A 23,005-nucleotide genomic window follows, 5' to 3' on the forward strand; every position below is an offset into this window, starting at 1 on the left:
CACAGCGTGCGCGTTAACTAAAAGCCGAATTCTTCTGTCTCTCATTCCCCATTAGCAGCCATTGGCATGTTCCAGTAGGAAACGTTAGTAGAAGTAGAAGTGTAAGTGTTAGCTAAAAGCCGACTTCTTCTGTCTCTCATTCCCATTAGCAGCCATTGTTTACCTCCAAGGTAGTGCCTGGTGAGATTTCTCCTGTGCGTGATTAAACAATAAAAATTTTGTTCAAAACGCCGTTGATTGATGAAATAAACCAACGAAAGAAGCCAGATGTTTTCTAAAAGCAAGGCGAACAGACGCCAGATGTTTCTAAAGCAAAACGAAAAGACGCCAGCTGCTTAACGAAAGACGCCAGATGTTTTCTAAAGCAATGGTTTTCTAAACAATGAAAATTCACAGCGTACATGTAAAATTAAAGTGAGCTGCAAGTCGTCATAACTCTGATCGAACCTTTAGTATAAACGCGCCCGATCTCACGTCGGTGATGATGTGCTGGGCAGAATTCACGGAAGATTCACGGGTTACTGATGAACCTCCGGAGCTTCGCCCACTCATCATCATTCACTCCGTGGATATTCTGTTATTTTTTTAACTATATCGAATGCGCATGAAAACACCACAGCCTTGTTTTTATGGAACGTTCTGAAGTGCGCGACATACTCTGGAAGCGGGCGCTTCCACGCTGTTACGACCCGCCGCGGTGGTCTAGTGGTTATCGTGTTCGACTGCTGACCCGCAGGTGGAGGGAGGGAATCGCGGCCGCGGCGGCCGCATTTTCGATGGAGACGAAAATGCTTGAGGCCCGTGTACTTAGATTTAGGCGCACGTTAAAAAACCCCAGGTGGACAAAACTTTTGGGACCCTCCACTACGGCGTCTCTCATAATCATACCGTGGTTTTGGGACGTTAAACTCCATGAATTAATGTTATTATACACGCTGTTATGTTGGCGTACATCAGGTGCTGGGCGGCATCGAAGATGCATGTATCGTAGGTACTATATTAGATGCTCTTTGGGTATCTTGTGCCTGTATCGCGATACGTCTCGCAAAACGAGTATCTGTGTTTATTTCCGATATATTCAATAATGTATCCTGTATATTAGTATACCAGATGCTGCTATGGGAACGCTACCCTGCGGAGCAATGAACTTCGGCCGAACTCCGCTTCTCAAGCTGATACTGCCTGCCAAAAGCCACCTGAATAAAGCTGACGACAGTGACATTCTTTTATTTTTCTGCCAGAGTGCTCCAGCGAGCGCAGGCGACTATACGTCGACGCGTCCCTATTGGCGGAGCAGCGTCGCGTGATGGCGCTCGAGCGATCTCGACAAAAACAAGCGTGCGAACGTCTATGCGCAGCCGATCTTTTGTTTTGTCGATGTTTTCTTTCGTTTTAGTTCTGTCAGTGCCATGACACTTGTTCCTAGCCACTGTAGCGTGCTCTGTACTCCAGTGCGTGCGGTGCTTTCGCGCAAATTCTGGTGCCGCTATAGTGTCGTTATCGGAATTTGTCTTGCGTGATGCTTTGTTACGAATTCTGAAGAATGCAAGATTAGGATTGCTTCGCGCCTCGCGACTTTCACACATAAGCAGTTTGAAAGATCTTGTGGATGTAAGTTTGGCTTACATACGATGAGATTGACTTGAGAAGTACGGACTGCTGGGCGAGTTGGTAACTCAGACAAGGGTGTTTGCAAGGTAAAGCACCGGGCTAAAGAGGTTGAATGCGCCACGGGTGTGGTGTACGACATTCCGCTTTCGTGCGGGAAGCGTTATGTTGGACAGACCGGGCGTTGTATTAATAACAGGCTGATGGATCATAAAGCTTCACTAAAGGGACAGCCATGCTCTAACCTTTCCTTGCATTGCAGAGAATGCGGCTGCGCACCACAGTTCGCTGAGACGACGGTGGAATCGAGGTTCAAAGATAGGGTAGCGCGTGAAATTGAGGAAGCTTATCTGATCAACAAAGCTGGTGATGAATGTGTCGCGAAGCCCTCCGTCACACTACTTGCTGCGGAGATAAATTTTCTGGAAGCGCGTCAGTGAGACAATCGTTGTGTGTACACGTGCCTTTAACACGGGGTCATCTAACCACATATATATATGTTTGGTGTTTCAATAAATTTTCAGTTGATAGTTTGCGCCGTGTTTCGTTTGCCTTCCTTCGTGTTTCGTTCCTTTGCGCACCACAGCATTAAGAGATTGACTTATGTGCAAATGAGATTCTAACACCATGGCACTACCGGTGCCGATGCTAGGAGCAATAGAGCAAACATTTACGTAACGGAATATATTTTGATACACTAGATATTGTAGCTTATGGAGGTTAAGCTGCAATACCATCGACACCTCCAAATCCTCTACTGGCGCCCGGCACACGCCCCAGCCTGCTTGAAGTAAAAGTCGACAATGTTCCTGTGACCGCCCTCGTTGACACAGGCGCGCACCTGTCTATTATGAGCGATCCTCTACGCCGCCGTTTGCAGACGATTATGACGCCGTCCACGACACTGGCCATACGTGTTGCCGATGGCGTACTGTGGAAGTCATCGGAATGTGTACTGCTCGTGTCAGCATTGCCGGTCGTCACACCGTCGTCCTTTTCGCCGTTCTAGCTCGTTGCTCTCATGAACATTTACTTGGCCTTGATTTTCTTTGACTAATTGACTGTTCTTCTGGTACACTCAGCCTCGATCTTCCTCTTCTCGCCGATAACTGTGAAAAGCCCCTCAGCCGCTTGAGCCCAACCACTTTTGTTCGCCTGCCACCTCTAGCAGTGACGTACGTCTGTTTGTCATCGACCCATCCAGTTCCCGACGGCGACTACCTCGTTACACCTACAACTGACGCACGACTGACGCGCAATATTGGTGTGCCGCATGCCATCGCCACCATAGTGGGTAACTCTTTCCTTCCGCTCCTCAATTTTGGCCTAATTCCCCAAGTGTTGCCCTACCAGATGTCGCTCGGCCAACTCACTGCTATAACCGACGATGACATCAACGTTGTCGCCGTAACTGCTCCGGACCAAGCTGAAGTCTCACGGTTACCCAGTTCTGACGACGCCATTTTTCGAAGTATGATTGGATCAGACCTTTCGCCTGATCAGGCCGACGCTTTCTCCCAGGTTTTGGCGTCCTATAGTGACAATTTCGGTATCCATGATCGTCCCTTGGGCCAAACTAAGATTGACACCGAATTAACACAGGTGATTCTGCGCCCATCCGCCGTCTGGCTTACCGCGTGTCTGCATCAGAGCGAGCAGTGGTTCAAAAACAAGTGGCCAATATGCTAGCGAAAAACATCATCGGACCATCGTCTAGCCCTTGGGCCTGCCCCGTGGTATTAGTAAAGAAGAAAGACGGCTCCTGGCATTTCGGCATTGACTATCGGCACCTCAACAATATTACCAAGAAAGACGTGTACCCTCTTCCACGTATTGACGATGCACTCGACTGTCTCCATGGCGCCACCTTCTTTTCATCTCTCGACCTCCGATCTGGCTACTGTCAAATTGCTGTAGACGACATGGATCGTGAGAAGACCGCCTTCGTTACCCCTGACGGCCTTTACCAATTCAAGGTCCTGCCCTTCGGTCTTTGCAACGCTCCAGCAACCTTCGAGAGAATGATGGACACGCTGCTTCAAGGATTTAAATGGTCGACGAGCTTGTGTTACTTGGACGACGTGATAATCTTCTCACCCACGTTCGCAACACACCCTGAACGCCTTTCGACCATTCTATCAATATTCCGACAAGCTGGCCTCCAGCTCAATTGCTAGAAGTGCCACATCGGTCTTCGTCAAATTACTGTGTTGGGCCACCTCGTTGACGCTTCCGGTGTACGACCAGACCCGGCCAATGTCCGCGCTGCAACGAACTTTCCGGTTCCTCGCTCTATCCATGATGTTCGCAGTTTCGTAGGCCTGTGCTCGTACTTTCGCCGTTTCGTGAAAAACTTTACGGTACTCGCACGCCCACTCACTAACCTTCTCAAACAAGATGTCCCGTTTTGTTGGGGTCCTCTTCAAGCTGACGCCTTTTCTCAGCTACTTACCGCTCTAACGACTCCACCTATTCTTGCACATTTTGACCCAGATGCTCCTACAGAAGTGCGCACAGAGGCTAGTGGTCACGGCATCGGCGCAGTTTTGGCCCAAACTAAGCGGGGCACTGATCGTGGTATTGCATAAGCAAGTCGGCTTTTCTCGAAGTCTGAACGCAACTACTCTATAACAGAACGGGAATGCCTTGCTCTTGTCTGGGCGGTTTCAAAATTCCGCCCTTACTTGTATGGCCGCCCTTTCCGTGTCGTAACAGATCATCACGCGCTCTGTTGGCTTTCTTCACTGAAGGACCCTACTGGACGACTTGGCCGGTGGGCACTGCGTCTTCAGGAGTAATCCTACTCAGTTGCCTACAAGTCTGGACGCCTCCATCTGGACGCCGACTGCTTGTCCCGTTACCCTGCTGAAAAGCCAGACAAATCGGTCATGGAGCCTAGCCCCAGCGTCATGTCCATGTCTCAGTTTCTTCAGATTGATGACGAACAACGTCGGGATGCTTCCTTGCGATCACTCATTGACCGTCTTGAATCTGCCCCTAACGACGCGTCACTCCGCATGTTCGTGCTCTTGAATGGCACGCTGTACCGTCGTAGCGTTCTGCCAGATGGCCCTGAGCTCCTTCTCGACGTGCCTAAACATCTGCTTTCAACGATCCTGCATGAGCTTCACGACGAGCCCACTGCCGGCCACCTGGGCGTATCTCGCACGTACGACCGTGTCCGGCGCCGCTTCTTTTGGCGCGGTCTCGCCCGGTCCGCTCGACGTTACGTGACCTCCTGCGATAATTGCCAACGTCAGAAGCGACCTGCCGCACCCCCTGCAGGACTCCTTCATCCGATCTCCATCCCTACCGAACCTTTATACCGTGTTGGTGTAGACCTTCTCGGCCATTTTCCTGAGTCCAACTCTGGCAACAATGGGGTCGCCGTTGCTATAGACCATGCGACCAGGTATGCTATGACTCGAGCGCTCCCCACCAGCACTGCCACTGACGTTGCCGACCATTTGCTCCACGACGTTATTCCATACCATGGCGCCCCTCGCCGACTGCTCACCGATCGTGGCCGCGCATTTTTGTCACGAGTAATTGACGATCTTTTACGCTCGTCCTCAACGCAGCACAAATTGACCACGTCCTACCATCCCCAAACAAATAGCCTCACCGAGCGCCTAAATCGCACTCTCACGGACATGCTCTCACGGAACTCTCACGGACATACGGACATGCTCTCCCTGTATGTCTCATCTGACCACCATGACTGTTACCTGGCGCTGCCTCACGTGACCTTCGCTTACAATTCATCGCGTCATGATACCGCCGGTTACTCACCTTTCTATATGCTCTATGGCCGTGATCCAACATTCCCACTGGACACCCTACTTCCGGCTACTACATCTCAGTCGAGCGAATACGCACGTGATGCTATCGCTCGTACCAGACCACGCGCGTCAGATCGCCCGCTCTAGGCTGTCGGCTTCACAAGCAACCCAGAAGACAGCAGGCATGTCGACGTTCGTTTCTCACCTGGTTCCCTAGTTCTCCTGTGGTACCCGGTACGTCGTGTTGGCCTGTCTGAGAAGTTGTTATCCCGCTACATGGGTCCATACCGTATCGTCCGCCAGGTAACGGACGTCACTTACGAGATCGTTCCCGTCTCCGAGACTGACCCGCCTGAAAACACGCCCAGTGACGTCGTGCACGTCAGTTGGCTAAAACCATACCGCCCTCCTTCTGAACAACACGTCTAAGCGCACCGAGACGGCGCTTTTAGCGCCGGGGGTACGTAGCTAACCCATCAAGAGCCAGACATTCTGCGTACAGAAGACGACAAAGAGGACTGGCCTGTCTGTCTGCTGTGGGTGCTGTCCTCCATCTTGATCGATGCTGTGCACATCAGTGTAAATACACTTGTAAATAGTCACGCCTCGTGTCATTTTACGTAACATTATGATTGTTAGCACGCGTGCTCTCTTAGCTGTCCTCCGTTTGCCTCCCACACATTTCCTGCGCTTCTGCATAGTTTCTGCGCGTCTGTTTACTGCAATATGTCTTTTGTGACCTGCTGCTAAAATACGTTCTCTGCTTTATTCTTATTTTTTAACTGTGTGTGTCACTGCTACTATTTTAAATATCTACATTCCATGTTTGTTTACTGTGATGATAAGGTGATGTTGAGGACAAACGTAAAATAATATGAGCCTGCCTAGAGTATAAAGCACAAAACTTCTGCTTACGACTTAGTAAAATAGCGAAATTGAGTTTGCATTAATAATGGAAATTATAAGAAAAACTCTTAAGTATGTTAGAGAGAGTATTTAAGAAACGTAATACCAAGTAGTCCGCTTTTCTTATGAGCGTCCCACGAGCCCTTTTAACTACGGGTGTGCGAATATTCGAAAGTTTCGAATATTCGCCGAATATTACATTCGAAATATTCGTATTCAATTCTAAAATCGTGTATTCGAAAAGTTTCGAATAATCGATAACTTCGAATATTCGAAAAATTCGAATATGCGATTCGATTATCATGCATAAAATAACTTGTCTTCCACATTTCTGCTGCGTTCGTATCGTTAAAAACGTTGCCGAGAGGAGCGATAAACATCGTAAGTACACGGAGGCACGATATCTGCCTGCGACGAGCGCCCCGATACGTATGATTTATTGCTGGTGCATCTCCGACGTGCAGCGCTGCTGGCGATCATGTAACCGTACATTTTCAATATTATGCGGCCGTAACGTGCCGCACTACCACTCGTTCACTATGCGGGACCACTTCTGAAGAAAGACAGTGACCCACGTGACTTGTGGCGGACTGTAGGCACCTTCAGATACCCCAGTCTGGCAAAGCTTTGCCTCATGTACAGTAGCGCTCAATGTTACTTGCAACACGGCAGCGCGTGGCCTCATGAGTTCAAAGATTGCGCATGGCTTCAACCTCTTTTCATTTCAGCAACTAAATTATATTTTCTTATTTGGAATTCTCCCCGAGTGTGAGAACAACGTTTAGTTATGGAAATAAGGGCTAGTGGAAGCCATGGGCAGTCTTTGAACTCGTGAGGTCACGCGCTCCCGTGTTGCAAGTCATATTCAGCGCGACTGTACCTCCCTATACCAGCCACTTCTGTTCCAAGCGAGCATGCCTTTTCAGTGGCAGGGGGGGGGGGTTGTCTCTGTTGCAAGGAAACGCCTGCTGCCTGATCATGTGGAGCAACTCATATTTGTTCATGATAACATCTAGTCATTACTTTCATTGTGCCGTCATATTTCCTTGTGTTGTGATGTGCATTGTGCTAGCCTGGACATTGTGTTCTGGAGATAGCAGTGTATGTTGTGTTGCCAGGCAGGCTGGTAATGTTTTTTTTTTCAAATAGCTACATGTTAAATAAAATATTGTTACTGTGGAGGCATTTTTTCTTTGATATTCGATATTCGATTCGATATTCGAAGGTGGATATTCGTATTCGATTCGTATTCGAAAAATTTGATATTCGCACACCCCTACTTTTAACCCATATATGTCCAAACTCAGAAAAAAATGACAAAACAAATATTTTTTTCACAAAAAAGTGTACTTCTACCCTCAAAAAAAGCACAAGTTCTTTATTTACTGCCAGAGAAACGCAACACTGTTTTTCAAGCCGTCCTATACATATAGGACAATGGGCGTTAGGGGTGCTTTGCGCGCGTGTGGTAAGCCTTGAATCATTTCACGTGCACACCGACATTACACTGCTTTCTCTTCATGACGTCTTTCATACAAAGCACGCGTTTGCCCGGAGAAAGCGTTCGGCATTTCACGTGCACTTCTGCCTCTCCATGAAGTCTTTCACACAAAGCACAAGTTTGTCCGGAGAAAGCGGTTGGCACGTGGCAGCATTAAAAGCAAATAGTGTCTAAGCTTGCAGACGCTGAAAATGAGGCTTGCTTGATGTGCTGTAGGTGGCGCTAGTCATCAGCTAAAGAAATAGCGATGTTAGAGTGCATCAAAGAAGCGTCCTATATATAGTACACTGGACATATATGGGCTAACGCGACAGCGTCAAAGAGCTCGTTTAGCAGAAATTTCGGCGTGGGTGTCGACGGTTGTGAGAGAAAAATCAGCGTTGTCCGTAAGCGAAAATTCGAGATAGATGCAAATAAATAAGTTATAGAGAAACTTTCGCTCCAGTGGGAATTCAACCCAGGGCTTGTGCGTGGCAAGCAGGTGTTCTACCACAGAGCCACGCCCTTGCATGGCACTGCTTCCGAAAAAAAAAGCCCCATACGATAGTAGTGCAATGCAAGGAGTCTCCTTCACGCGTGTAATGGCAGAATGACACCAGGCGTCAAGACATGTGAATTGCACAACGAGTGAAGCCCATTGCAAAGCACTTGTAGGGAAGTATGGCGTAACGGCGGCTGCCGTAGCCATGCCGTCGTCGCTTCCTTAATGGGACGAAGGCTAGAGACGGCAGCTGTCGCAGCTGGCGCGTCCGGCCAAGTGCCAGAACGTTCTAACTAGCTCACGCCACCATGAACCACGCGGCGCTCTTCTTTTTCCCAGGCCTACTGGCCGCGAGTGGCGCGGATCTACATCGGCTCCCCCCTTAGCGCGTTGCGCGATTTGAAATATCTATACAAAAGAAACACCGAGAAAAACCGATACTATGTACGTGAGCGGTAGGTCTACAAATGTTGGTCCGAGTCGTCAGAATGAAAGTCCTAGCGTCTATGTTAGCTCCGGTGGGCGGAACTGGGAGCCGCGAAGAGGCCACGTTTAACGTGCCTTGTTGGCAGCAGCGCGAGAAAACGACGACATGGAAGGTAGTAGCGGACCAAGTAACTGCACCGTGCAACAAACCGAAACTGCACAGGCACAAGCTACCGCGATGCGGGCGCTTCTTGCGCACGCTCAGGCACGGGCGTCTCAAGGCGGAGCGACGGCGTGGAACAGTAGTAACGTTAGAGGTGTGTTGTCGATTCTGGTGGTGGGAACGCCGTGATGCATGCATCATCAACCGTCTGGTCTGGCGTTGGGGCTTCTGAAGCACTGACACCATTGCGTCAGCTGATGGCACGAAGGAAATGCTGGACGTTCCATGTGTCGCGCGCTGTGCATGAACTTGGTGAGGCCTCTTGTCAGGGGTTGATGCACATGATGACACGACTGAATGAATGGAAAACAACAGGTTTAATAAGCATTCAAGCAGATTACATGACTGCTTCTTCGTGAGCGCGGCTTCCCGCCTCGAACGCTCGACGTTCTCTCCTGTAGCATCCTTGCGGCCGCTGTCACAAACCGCTAATAGTTCCACAACATCGCGATAGGTGGCGCTAGCTGTCCGTAGTGGATGTAATTGCCTAACACACCCGGACTCCTAAATAATGCGTCCTCGCATTGCTAATCCGTGACGAAATCTTCAAGCTACCACGGTGGTTTTCTCAGTCTGCGCTGGTCATCAGTAGCTAACGGTGCTTGAGAGGCTAGCGCAGGGTCATCTTGACGTTGTTGTGTCTTGTGTTTTCTCGTGGAAGCACTTTAACTGCGTTGCGCTGGCCGACCTTGTTTCTATACGAATTGCTCTTCGTTCTGCTGATGGTGAAAGCTTCCTTGTCGCGGTCAGAAATCGTATATGGTCCGTCGTACCAAGGATCAAACTTCCCGGCTTTGGATGATGTCTCGTACCAGACTTGATCTCCTACTTCATATGGTGCTGGCGGGTGCTTTCGGTCGTGTTTGGTTTTCATACCATTTAGGTAGGCTGTTATGTTGTCAAACGGTTCTTGCCGTACCGTGTCGATATCTTGTTGGGACTCGTGGATGTCTACTTGTAGCTGTTTGTCAATTATTTTTCGAGATGTATAATTAAACAACAGTTCAAATGGTGAAATCTTGAGTCCGGCGTGGAACTGTGCGTTGACTCTGAAGGTGGTTTTGGCGAGGTATTCACTCCAGTAGTCGACGTCTCCATCAACATTCTTGCGTAAAGGTGGGAGAATTCGACCGTTGGCTCTCTCAACAAGTTTGTTCGACCATGGTGCGTACGGCACTGTGAACGTGTGTTCGATGTGATGACGACGTAGATAGTCATTAGTTGCCTTTGACGTGAACGAACTGTCATCACTGATTATGGTTCTTGGAACTCCGAATTTCGTGACAATCTCTTCTTCGATGAACTGGATCACATGTGACGCACACTTGCTCGGCACGGCCCGTGTGACAATGAACCTCGTTGCTGTGTCTACAGCTGTTATGACATACTTGTTCTCATCAGCTGTGTTGATTGGCTTCACATGGTCGATGGCCACAGTGTGGAAGGATGTTTGAGGCTCCTCCGTCGAGTTGAGAGTTCCTGGTTGTACACCAGCGGCGTGGTTGTGCTGTTGACACACGCGGCACTCTCTCACATACTGTGCAATGTCCTGGTCCAAATCCTGCCAGTAGTAACGCTTGGACAGCTTGGACTTCGTTCGCAGCGCGTCTCCGGAACCTGCATGGTCATGGTTATTTTGTATTAGAGCAGACTGTAGCGATTTGGGCACGACAAAACGTTGTACTGTCTTCCCATGTTGGGTTATACTGTGCATAAGCATGTCATTAACGATCTGGTAGCTTTTGCCAGCTTTGCTTTGGTTTCCCGTTTCAGTGGCAGCTTCGATGTCTGTGATAATAGTGACCAGTTTTGCATCTTTGCGCTAGGCTTCACGCAGCCGTGAATCGTTTGCCTTCAGCACAAACACTGCGTTCACCATTCTTGATAATGCGTCTGCCACGGTATTTGTCTTGCCAGATGGTGGCGCACAGTGAAATGGTATGTGGAGAGGTCTAATACCATGCTTGCAAATCGCCTGTTGGGATTCTTTTTTGACATAATGTGCGTAACAGCCCAGTTGTCCGTGATGAGCTCGACTTGTTCTAGTCCCTGCAGGTAGCAGTGGAAGCGTTCCGTTATGGCCCAGTGAGCTGCGATTGCCTCAACTTCCGTCGAGTGCTTGTGGCTGTCATTGTCGGAGACCTTTTTGCTTGCATATTCCACTACCCATGTGGTGTCACCGTGTGTCTGAGTGACGACTGCTCCAAGCACTGTGTGGGAGGCGTTGACATGTACTTATGTCGGCAGGCTTGGTTTGAACGTCGCCAATATAGGTGGTTTTGTCAGTCGTTCCTTCAGCGTGTCCATGGCATATTGACATTCAGGCGTCCACTGGACGATTGCATCTTTTTTCGTGAGAAACGTCAGTGGTCGAGCAATTTTTGCAAAGTCCTTTATGTACTTGCGGTGATGCGATGCAAGTCCAAGGAATGATCTCACTTCGCTTATTGTTTTCGGCACGGTGTAGTTCTTTATCGCTGCAATGCGTTGTGGATCGATCGTCACTCCTTCTAGTGATATCTAATATAATATCTGGGGTTTAACGTCCCAAAACCACGATATGATTATGAGAGACGCCGTAGTGGAGGGCTACGGAAATTTCGACCACCTGGGGTTCTTTAACGTGCACCTAAATCTATGTACACGAGCCTCACACATTTTCGCCTCCATCGAAAATGCAGCCGCCGCGGCCGGGATTCGATCCCGCGACCTTCGGGTCAGCAGTCGAGCGCTTCTAGTGATATCAGAAATCGAAGGAATGGTATCTGCTTTTCTGCCTACGTACACTTGCTGTATACGCCACGCAGTCCCAAGTCATGAAGGGCCTTCAGTACTTTGTCAAGCACTTCAATGTGCTCCTCAATAGTCTCAGTGAAGATGCACACATCATCGATGTAGACGATCACATGACCACTGTCGATGAGTTCTCGAAGACCTTCATCCATGACACTCTGCATTGTTCCGGGTGCTCTGCATAGGCCAAAGTGCATTCGTAGTGGTTCGAAGTGTCCATGTTCTGTCACGAAAGCAGTTTTAGAAATGTCTTCTTCACGTAGTGGTATGTTCAAGAAGGCTTTCTTGACATCCAGCTTTGACAAATATCGTGATCCGGCCACTTTCCGAATGAGTGTGTCGACTTTTGGCATTGGGTAGGCTCGCTTCACCGTCTTTGCGTTCAGAAATCGATAGTCCACACAAAATCGTTTCGGTGTAGTCTCGTGGTGTGGTTGGTCAACAATAATTACCGGGGAGGCATGGGCAGACTTTGAAGGGCGGACGATACCTCTTCTGATCCAATCTTGTGTTTCTTCCCAGATGAATCTCCTGTTGGCAGCGCTTGTGCTGTAGGGCTGCATCCTGACTGGCTTTTGGTCGATGAGCTCGATTGCATGTTCGGCGTGTGTGCATAGACCCAAGTCGTAGTTAGGGTGGGTGAAGACATTATTGTTGTTCAGCACAGACGCTTTAAACATTTTTCTTTGACTCTCCGTGAATTCTTCAGGATCAGGTTTATGTTGAATCAATTGGCCAATTTCTTCCGCTGATGGTAGTGCGAGCACTTCACGTGTCACTGTTGTCTTCGCATCAATGACTCCACACACTTCGATGACGTCCGTTGAGTGGACTTCTGGTTGGTTGGACATTTCTTTCGAGTACTTGATACTTTCGTTCTTTGCGAGGTTGTCCGTGCTCAGTTCTGTCACGAAGTTTGACAGAGACAGTTGTGTGTCCGAGGCAGTGTTTGTTTACGCAAGCACATTCTTTTTCAGTTTCGGTATGCACTCGATAGTGTGAATGCCGTTCTTGTACCGTTCAATATAGTCCAACGGAATGGCTTGTCTCCAGTCAAGGCCTACCATGACTTCGTATGGAAGGTTCTTGATCACTTTAGCTTCTACTGTAGCACAAGCATCACCAATAGTGATCCTCCCTTGAGTCACACCGGTTGGTTTGCACGAGTTGCCAAATGGACCACCCAATACAGTCCACGCCTGTAGCAACCTCGAAATTGTCCTTTCGTGCAAACAGCAAGTCAATGAGCGTTACTGTAGAGCCTGTGTCCCAAAGTGCATGTGATGTGATGTCGTTTACACTGGCTTGTAGTAGTATTATCCTTCTTCCGCTTGTCTCTGCGATGGCGAACCTATTGATGCCCTGTGGTGAGCTTTTCGCGTGGCGACCTCGTGCAGCTGCTGCTTTTTCATCTTCCGTGCGTGTGTCTGCATCAGGGCAGTCTGTCGCTCTGTGTCCCTTCCTTTTGCAACGCCCACACGTGTCGGCCGGTAAGCGTGCGCACTTTGGTGCCGTTGTGGTCGCTGATTCAGCTGCATTTCTCTCGTTCGGCTTTGAAGTTTTGATGACTGCCGGAGGTCTCTTCAGGGCCGAAGCTCCTTATGCCGTGGGTCTGTCCATCCTCCGTTTGTTTGTAGCGTTGTAGTAGTCACTTCGATCTCTTGAGAAGCGCGCGTTCTGGTATGCAGTAGAAGAAGACGACGTTGACGAGTGAGACTTGTGCGTGTTCGCCTGTGTGGCATTCTTTCTTCTTTACTGCGAGCGTTCTGGTATGCAGCAGAAGACGACTACGTTTCAGAAGTAACGCGCCATGAGGCTCCCTCTTGGCACGCTTTCTCTTTAGCTCGGAGTCGCCAGATGGAAGACAAGGCTGAGGAACGGAGGGCACGGAAGGCGGCGGCAGCGCGCGCTCGCAGACAGAATCCTGAGGTGAGAGCCCGCGAGGCCGAAGCTGCACGTCGACGCCGCAAAGCAGATTCCGCCGTTCGAGCCCGCGAAGCCGAAGCTGCTCGACAAGCTGCACGGCTGCGGCGAGAAGACCCCGCCGTTCGAGCCCGCGACGCCGAAGCTGCTCGACAAGCCGCAGGGCTGCGGCGAGAAGACCCCGCCGTTCGAGCCCGCGAGGCCGAAGCTGCTCGACAAGCTGCACGGCTGCGGCGCGAAGACTACGCCGTTCGAGCCCGCGAGGCCGAAGCTGCACGGCTGCGGCGCGAATCGGATCTTCAAAATGTGAAGGACGGACCGTGAAGCGGCGAGAAAGCGCGCGTACCGGCAGGCAGAGCCCGAGGCTGTGCGAGCACATGAAGTGGCTGCAAAACGCATCAGGCGGGACCTGCCCGAAGGCGCCGACGCGCGCTTCCAGCGGGACTTCCTCGATAACAGTTTCGGCCATAGTTGCGGTGTGTGCAACAGATTGTAGTTCTCAAAAAATCTAGTCACAATATCTTCCATCAAGAAGGACCACGCTCGCGCCAATGCCATCGCCGTGCTGCAGCGCGAGTTCGCTTCGCCCCGCTCATTATCATTCACCACGTGGATATGCTGTGATTTTTTTCGTCGTTCAGTCCCACATCTCGTCGATCCAGCTGTTGCGCGTAATGCAGGAACTCGCTGATGATTCCGCGTCGCAGATCGTGCAAGGCTGCTAACATTGGCTTTGCACTTGTTGAACGTACTCTCTGTATGAGCCAGTCGACGACATCGTCGTCGGATGGTCTATACGAAGCACGTCTGATGCGTTGGAGGCGTGCGTACATGTAGTCGGTCATACTTTCGTTGTCTCGTTGAGCTCTTGCGTCGACGTAGGCGACCCGTTGACAAAATAGCAGAGGCTTGTCGAATTCCGTTTTCAAGGCCGTCGCCCATGATGTCCAGTCGTCGTGCTGGTTGCCGGTAGCTTGGTGCCAAGCGGCGGCGCGGCCCCTAAGTCGTGAGATGCCTGCGTTCAGCGTTGCTGCCTCCGTTCATGCGCAACGCTCGCGCATTGATTCTACGGCAGCTTTCCACTGTGCGAAATTGTCAGTTCCCGAGTAGGTCGGCAGCGTTCCCGTTAGATCCGGTGTTGTAGTGATCTGCAGCAGAGCAGTGGTACTGTTGTCGTTCGATGTGCCTGGCGGTGTTCCCAACTTCTTTCGAGAAGTCGCGCCATCATCTGCAACGTAGTGTTGAGCATCGCGAGCTCATTAGGCACTTTTAGCTGAGCATTGACGATCCGATCCGGTCAGAGCAGCGAATGCACACGAACGAGTAGAAGCAACTGCAGTGCGCGTGACTCAGTTAACACACAAACACGTTGAAGGAACTATAGTGCGCGTGCGCAAAGCGATCGTGTGACCGGCGGAACGTAGAACGCATCTCTCGCTCCGCTCGTGAAGCCAACTGACCGGAGCGTGAAGCTGCGTCCACTTGGTTTCTCCTTCGTCTTGCAGCCAAGCTGACCGCGTCTCGGCAAAGAGAGAGAGAGAGAGAGAGAGAAGAAACATTTATTTATGTCATGCCTTGGAGTGGTTAGGGTGAGTGGTGTCCCTCTTCCAGGGCCCCACTGGCTACAGCGGCTCGCCGGGCCTGGTCAAGGGTCGCCAGTTGGCTTCCCATTTCCAGTTCCGCGAGCCGCGCCTCGCACGACCAATTCAGGGAATCGTTGTTACACAGAGGCGAGATGGCAGCCTCCGGACGTTGTGTACACTGATATGTTATATGTTCCAATGTCGGTGTTGCATCGCACCACGGACATTTGTTGCTGTATCTGTGAGGGTACATTCTGTGTAACCTGTGTAAATGTGGGTACGTGTTTGGAGGCGACGCCAGTCCCGTGCTTGTCTCCTGTTTAGGTTAGGATCAGGTGGAGCTTTAGTTCGCCTACCTAGTCTTTGAAATTCGAGGATTTCTCTTGGCGCGCCAGGTGTCGAAGTGTCCTCCCGGGTGATGTGGTCCGCGGCTCGGCCTGTCATGCCTCGAGCCAAACGGTCCACCCGTTTGTTCCCCTCAACTCCTGAGTGCGCCGGGCACCAAGTCACACCATGATCCATTGTGAGAGCCGTCCCCAGTATGCGTAATACGCAGTCCGGTAAGACCCCGCCAAGGAAAAGACGGCAGGCGTCCTGTGAGTCCGTCAGAACAAATGCCGATTCGCCCCTGGCCTCCGCTGCGCGTATGGCCAAAGCTATGGCCGCGGCTTCGGCCGTTGCAATTGATCTCGTGCGAATGGACACTGCAGTGGTTGTTCGCCCTTGGTTAGTCACAACTGCAGCGAAAGCAGGGACCATATTTGCATTTCGATGGTAAGGACTCGCGTCTGTAAAGTACGTATTAGGATCCTCCCGCCGCTTTTGTAAGGTGACCGGGCGCGTCTCCGTGTAGCGTGATGGATTGGGTGCATGTGACGGGGCATCGGGGCCACGTGGATCCTCTCTCGGAGTTCAGATGGCAGTAGCGTGGTTTCATCACCGCAGAACTGTGGCGAGAGTGGGTAGTGTAATTTATGTAAGACCGAACGGCCCTGAGGAATCCTGTTAAGTCATTCACGCTGAGCCATTAGCGTGGCCGCTGCATATTCCTCGCACGTATTTGCCATGCCCAATTCATGCAGTCGGGCCGTGCTTGTGTTCTCAGGCAGGTCGAGTGCCGCTTTACAGGCGATCCTGATTAGTTTGTCTACTTGTTCGATTTCGTGACGCCGCGTAGTTTGGAAAGGCAGGGCATATGTAATGCGACTAATAACAAATGCGTGTACTAATTGCATAGTGTCTGCTTCAGTCATACCCTCTCGGCTACGGGCAACTCTGCGAATAAGTCCCGTCACGCTCCGGACCGTGCGTCTGAGATTAGAGAGCGCTATGCTTACGCTGCCTGTTTCTTGTATGCGCATTCCAAGTACGCGCAGGTGGGATACCCGCTTGATCGGCTCTCCCTCCAAGTGAGCTGCAGCTCAGGAGCCCTGGTTGCGCGAGTATGCCTTGGTCTTATGTGGATGTACGCCGATTTAGCTGGAGCGCACTTCATGCCAGCACGGCTCATGTAAGCTTCAATGGTGTTGATGGCCCGTTGAAGTGTATCATCTCGGTTGCCGTATGAGCCTTTGGATGCCCAGAGCATAGATGGCGCAGCCAAGGTCTTGGTCCTTCTGCAAGTCTAGAGCCATTGCGCGTAGTCCGATGTTGAAGAGCATTGGTGACAATATGGATCGTTGAGGTGTGCCTTTATCCGGTAGGTGATACGGTGCAGAGCGTGCTGAGCCGAGTCCTATTTGCGCCGTGCGCTTGGTCAGGAAATCTTGAACATAGCTGAAAGACCCTCTACCCACAACCAACGTCGCGTAATCCCTCTAGTATTGTGGTGTGGGAGATGTTAACAAAGGCCCTTTGGACGCCGAGCGCAAGTAAGATTCTATCCAAAGTACCTGGTGGAGGGTCGAGAACCTCATCTCTGAGCAGAAGGAATACGTCCTGTGCAGAGATTTCCCTGCGGAAGCCGAACATAGAGTCAGGAAGGCGGTTGTTTTCTTCTAAGTAAGCTTCAAGACGGGTTAGAACAACGCGCTCGAATAGCTTGCCCATGCACGACGTGAGCGATATGGGTCTCAGATGATTGAGCTCACGCGTCTTTCCTGGTTTTGGTATGAGCACAATATTCGCCGCCTTCCATTCAGATGGTAGTTTCCCACCAGCTTTCCATACCGCATCATTGAAAAAGTCGACTAACTGTTTCAGGGCTGCGTCACTGAGGTTGCGTAGCATAGCGTTCGTGACTTGGTCCGGTCCGGGTGCCGTGTTTCTCTTGAAACTCTGGGCTGCTGCGTAGAGCTCGGAGAATGTGATCGGGGCATCCAAACGCGAGTTCTCCTCTCCTTGATATTCTCTCGCAACGGGTGGGGTTGCCTCTTCCTCCCCGGTGTATATGTTTTTGATGTGTTCGATGAGTTCCTCCTCCGAGCCTTGGTATTCCCCGATAATTCGTCGCATGACATTTGCTGTCTCGGTGCGTGTGCTAGTTGGATCTAACATGCAGCGAAGAATGGCCCAAGTTTTCTTTGTACTTAGGTTTCCTCTGAGGGAGTCGCAGAAACTGCGCCAGTTGTGGTTATTTAGCTCTTTCGCATATGTGTTAGCCTTTTCTTCCAGCAGGGCTATTCGGTGTCTAAGTTTGCGATTGTGCCGCTGCCGTTTCCAGCGCTTGGTGAGGCTTCTGCGAGCTTCCCAGAGGTGAGAAAGATGACTGTCTATTGCCGGTGTTTTCGGTGTGGTCTGGATCTCCCTTGTGGTGGCAGCGTAGATTTCCCGGAGGAACGTTATCCAACACTGTGCGGTGGCTGGTGGTGAGAATGCACCTAGTTGTTGGCGCTCTCTGTACTTCTGCCAGTCTGTGAGCCTGGCTACCCCTAGAGGTTGTCGAACCTTGGCAGTGTTTACAGAGATACATAAGAGGTAGTGATCACTGCCTAGTGTCTCCTCCAGGTTGCACCAAGTTACACCCCTCTCATTGTTGACAAAAGTAAGGTCAGGCGTGGTGTCCCGCGCAACGCTGTTTCCCATTCTAGTAGGGATGCCTGGCTGTGTGATCAGCAAGAGTTTGTGGGACTGAGTCGCGTTGAGTAGGTTAGACCCCTTGGTCGTGTCTCGTTTATATCCCCATTGAGAGTGCCAGGCGTTGAAGTACCCGAGGAATATTAAACGATCTTTCGTTGAGATCAAGGCGGATATTTGACTTAGAATTGCAGAGAAAACGGCCGTATGATCTCTAGGGGGGCTATATACATTACTTATTAGGCATTGAGGGCGCCCCTTTTTGACTGGCCAGAATGTAACTATTTGATGGTGGATTTCTACCCCAGGTGCTTTGGTGACAGTGATAGCCAGGTCTTTGCGCGCCAATGTTGCGACTTCTGGGCAGTCCGGATCGCTGTAAAAGCGGTAACCCTGGATAGGCATTCTATATTTCCCCACCTCCTGAAGACAAATAAGGTCAGGCGGGACGAGCGCCGCCTTGATGTATTGTGTTAGTGCAGCATGTTTGTTGTGCAGTGATCGACAGTTCCACTGCCAAACTATGAGATTCTCTTGATCTCGAGCTGTAGGTCTAGCCAGAGTACGGGCTCTCAAAGGGTCCTTACTGTGTCTGTGGTTACGATAACCTTGGGATACCTGCTATCCGGACTAGAGCTGTTTCGCTGTTTTCGCGTTTTCTTGACACCTTTGAGGGAGTCATCAACGTACCTTCTGAGATTTCGAAGCTCAGCAAAGAATAACTGCATTTGCGCGCATATGTTATCCAGATTTCCTTCCAGCTGTTGTGTGGCGGGTGGAGGTGGCAATGCCGTGGGCTGGATTTGCGGCTGTGTATGTGGTGTGGCCTGTGTGTTCGGTGGTTGTGCGTGTGTGTTTCTCTTTTGTGTTGCTCCCTGCGCCGTCATCGCTGTCATTTGTCGTTTGAGCGCTTCTAGTTCGTTTCTCATGCTGTTCAAGGTTGCCCTAAGTTGTCTGTTTTCAGCTATTATTTTCTTGTACTCCTCATTTTGTGTGATAGGTTTGGTCGTGGAGGACGCGGCCGCTGCCCGGCTTACCTCGAGTGATGGCGTTGCCGAAGTGGCGGCCGTCTCCTTCGGTGGTTCCCCGAGTGGTATTGGCGATGTCCGTTCTTGTTGGGTGCCCCCTCGTAGACGAGAGTGGGATCTGCTTTGACGGGTTGCCGATGACTTGGACCAGGCGCTTGCTTGCCGAGGGGATTGCAGTGTTGCCCTTTCCGGTTGATCACGCTGTTGGCTCTTCTGGCCTTCGGCGAATTCCAACTCCTCATCTTCAGAGGAGAACCAGCGTGGGTACTCTGTTGCATCTTTGGGCTTGTCGGTGTGTTGTCTACCTTGAGGTGGTCTCGGTGGCTTAAGGCGTCGTTGGTAGCTCCGATCCCCGGTGATGTGGGCACCCCCGCATGAAGCGCACTTAGGTTCACATGGATGTCCGTCCGCTGGGTCTCTGAGTTCACAAGTGCGGCACAGGCGCAAGTCTGGCTGGGGACAGACGTCCGTCCGATGTCCCTTTGCATGGCATGTTTTGCACACCTGCACGGTAGCACGGTAAGGATGACATAGGAGTCCGCCGCCGTTGTAGTAAACCACTCGCGGCAGCGATGGGCCGCTGAAAGTGAGGGCGGCACCCTTTGTGTCGCCGATCATTCTCGCGCGGATAAGTTCGACGCCTTGAGTTCGTATACGCAGATTGCCTTGATGGTTTCCGCCGGCGTTCGCGGTGGAAGGCCATGTATAACTCCACAAATAGCGTCGTCTCCGGTGGCAGCATATACGTTGACTGCGTGTGCACGTCCGTTGACTGTAAGGGAACTGATTTGGCGGGCCCGTTGAGCAACGTCCTGACTCGGTGTCGAGAGTATGGCAATATTAGAACCTGGCTTTATGCGGAGCAAAAATTGCTCACCTCTGATTTCGTTGTTGCAGGCTGTGACAATTGCTTCGGCCAGGGCCGGTGTGCTGATAGTCTTCAAAGGTAGTCCCTGGTGGGGTCTCACAACAATCTTAAAATCCTGTTTGGGAAGTGGAGGAAGTTTGGGTGTCCGTCTTCGTCGTTGATATGGTTTTGTCGGGCTTGTGCTGGCCGTCGCGTCCGTTCCTCTTTTGCGCTCTCGCGCTTGCTGCTTCTTTTGCCTTAGCATCAATACCGCGTGCCAGTCGTCGTCCGTCCGCGGGCGTCCCTCAATGTTTTGTCCGCTTGTGTCGGCTATTCCATCGTGTCTGCCATCCATCGTTGATGACTGTGGTCCCGTGAGATTTATGTTCTCCGCTGGTGTGGGTTCACCACGGCTAGAGGTTGTGGTTTCGAACGCGTCTAGCGTCCCCGTTGCCATGCCGAGGCGCAGCGGCGGCCGCGCCGAGCTGGCGTTTGGGTCAGCGACGCTGGCTCGTGGTTCCGGGCTTTCAGGTTCGCTGCGTCCTGTGAGCCTCACCAAATACCGCAAACGTGGTATCACCGTCTTCCCTGTGTCTTCACGAGTCGATTGGTATTGATGTAATCAGGGTTCTGCCCAGAGGACCGGAGCCAGCCAGAGTCCCGGGGAGATGTCGAGGAGAGGAGCCCGGAGCTGTTAACAGTAACGGTTATTACATTATTTACAGGTAGCGTGTTGCTACATGATGGGTTAGCATCATGGAAGCTCTCGAGCTTCCGGGAGCTTCTCGGAGCTTGTGAGAGCTTGAGAGAACTTGTGAGAGCTTGTCGGGAGCGCATCGGCGCTCGCATTTTATGTCCTGGCCTTCCCAGGGTTCCCTGTAGGAAAAAACAATGGAGGCCAGGACAGTCCAATGAAAATTTCCATCTTCACCTCCGCCCCCAAAAGGGGAAGGTGAAACGCCGCCTCCTTCCCAACCCACGAAAGGAGAAAGAGGCACGTCCAGTTCGTCCCATGGCGAGGGAAAAACACTGCCCACCGCGCACTACACGGCACAGCACGAAGACGTTGAGCCTTACGTGGAAGTCAATTTCGTAGTCTGTTGCAGTGATGGGTATGCGGCGCCAGGCAGACCAAGAATTGTGGAAACAGCGGCACCAAGGCGCCACGGAGAACGTGGGAAATGCATCCGCAGACGGTTCCCAGACGCTGGGCCCTTTGTCCGGGGCACCTTGACGACAAAGCAAGCCGTCTCGACGGCCAACAACTCTTCCTAATCTGTCAGTCAATCAGGCGTGCCCAAAGGGTTTTACGAGGGCCGCAGACAACCTCAGATAATTAGACGAACGACTTTCGTGTTGTCGCCGCTCTTGGTGCCTCTCTGGAACCGCTGACCCGGAAGAAATCAGGGTAGTCTTAGCCGCAACGTCTCATGCATCAAAGCGGCGCCAAGCCAGGCAGGCCGATCATAACAGCCCGTCCACCGTCACAGGAGGTCTCGAAGGGGTTGCAGCACCAAAGCACTCCGCAGAGACCGTAGATCTGCTCCCTTGTAGACGTTGACGCAGGCTGCACCAATCTCTAGACCTGAGCCATGGCCAGCAAACGCCAGAAACGAACCACGCAAGACCCGAGGCACAACAAACATAGAGCACTCAACTGACCTCGAGAAATGCCAGGTTACAGTTTTGGTAAAACTCCCTAGAAATTTACAATTGGTGCGCTCACTCGTGAAATCAAGAATCAGATAACGAAGCCATAACAAACTCAGACCTACTACGTGCGAAGCAAATCAACAGCCTAATGTTTTGTATCATTTCCCAGAGAGATTCACAGCGTTCAAGGCACGCAGGTGCTACGGGCGAAACAAAACGAAAGGAGGTAGTTAATGAATTACGGCTCTCACAGTATAAGTAAAACTCAAAATCAAACTTGCGCGTATGAAAATAAAACAAACAGAGAAACAAAAACCTACACTACACTGATGCGCATACTAACAAGTGTGCTGCAATTTACACAAGGTTTATACAGAGGCTTTTACCCTCAGCCTACTTCTCTGTTAAAAATCAACTTGCACAAAACCCTCTACTCGGGTGTTAGGTTTCGCTAAATGTAAGCAAAGACTCAGTTCAACAAGTATCTTAATGTCTGCAGTTATCATGAGGAAGAAAATGAAAGTTACAAAAATCGACATATTCCTTGCTCATCTGCAGACACGCGAACATTAAAAGCAAAACAATTCAAAACTGGATACAAGAGAAATTCTTGGTAGCCTTACACTGTCCGAACATTATGCGGATAAAATAAAATCAACAAAAGCAAAAACCTACACTACACTGCAAAAACATAAGGTTTAAACAGAGGCTTTTTACCTTCAGCCTACTCCTCTGCTAAGATAAACTTGCGCGTAAAACATAAAACAAACAGAGAAATAAAACCTACACTTCACTGCCAGAACAGAAGGTTTAAACAGGCTTTTACTTCAGCCTACTTCTCTGTTAAAATCAGCGCAAAACCCTCTACTCGTGTGCTAGCTTTTGCAAAATGTAAGCAAACAAGCAGTGTAGCAAATACCTCAATGTCTGCAGTCAAGATGAGGAGGCAAATAAAACTTTCAAAAATCGACACAGTCCTTGCTCATCGGCAGACATGCAAACGTTAGACAGCTAAACCAAACAATAATAAAACTGGATACAAGACAAGTTCTTAGTATCCTTCGTGACACTGCGTAATTTAATGCGGCACCCTTTCAGACGTGCTCTGGGGGGACGCCCATACCACAGTTGTCGATGGGCCAGATCGCGACGGAGGGACAAAAAGCCAACCTGTCCGAAGCACTCAGTGGCGGTGACCTTTGTTCCGCGGGCCCCGAACTCCGACAGAGGCACCCG

At 50.8% G+C, this 23,005-nt stretch overlaps 1 protein-coding gene across 1 annotated transcript in view; it reads left to right on the forward strand.

The window, feature by feature from the left end:
- The window catches only part of LOC119382283 (CRISP/Allergen/PR-1-like), a 443,882-nt gene that overhangs the window by 230,071 nt on the left and 190,806 nt on the right, over positions 1-23,005 (forward strand). The gene's annotated exons all lie outside the window — the stretch shown is intronic.

Source organism: Rhipicephalus sanguineus, chromosome 2 (genome assembly GCF_013339695.2).
Source record: "Rhipicephalus sanguineus isolate Rsan-2018 chromosome 2, BIME_Rsan_1.4, whole genome shotgun sequence".
Taxonomy (NCBI): domain Eukaryota; kingdom Metazoa; phylum Arthropoda; class Arachnida; order Ixodida; family Ixodidae; genus Rhipicephalus; species Rhipicephalus sanguineus.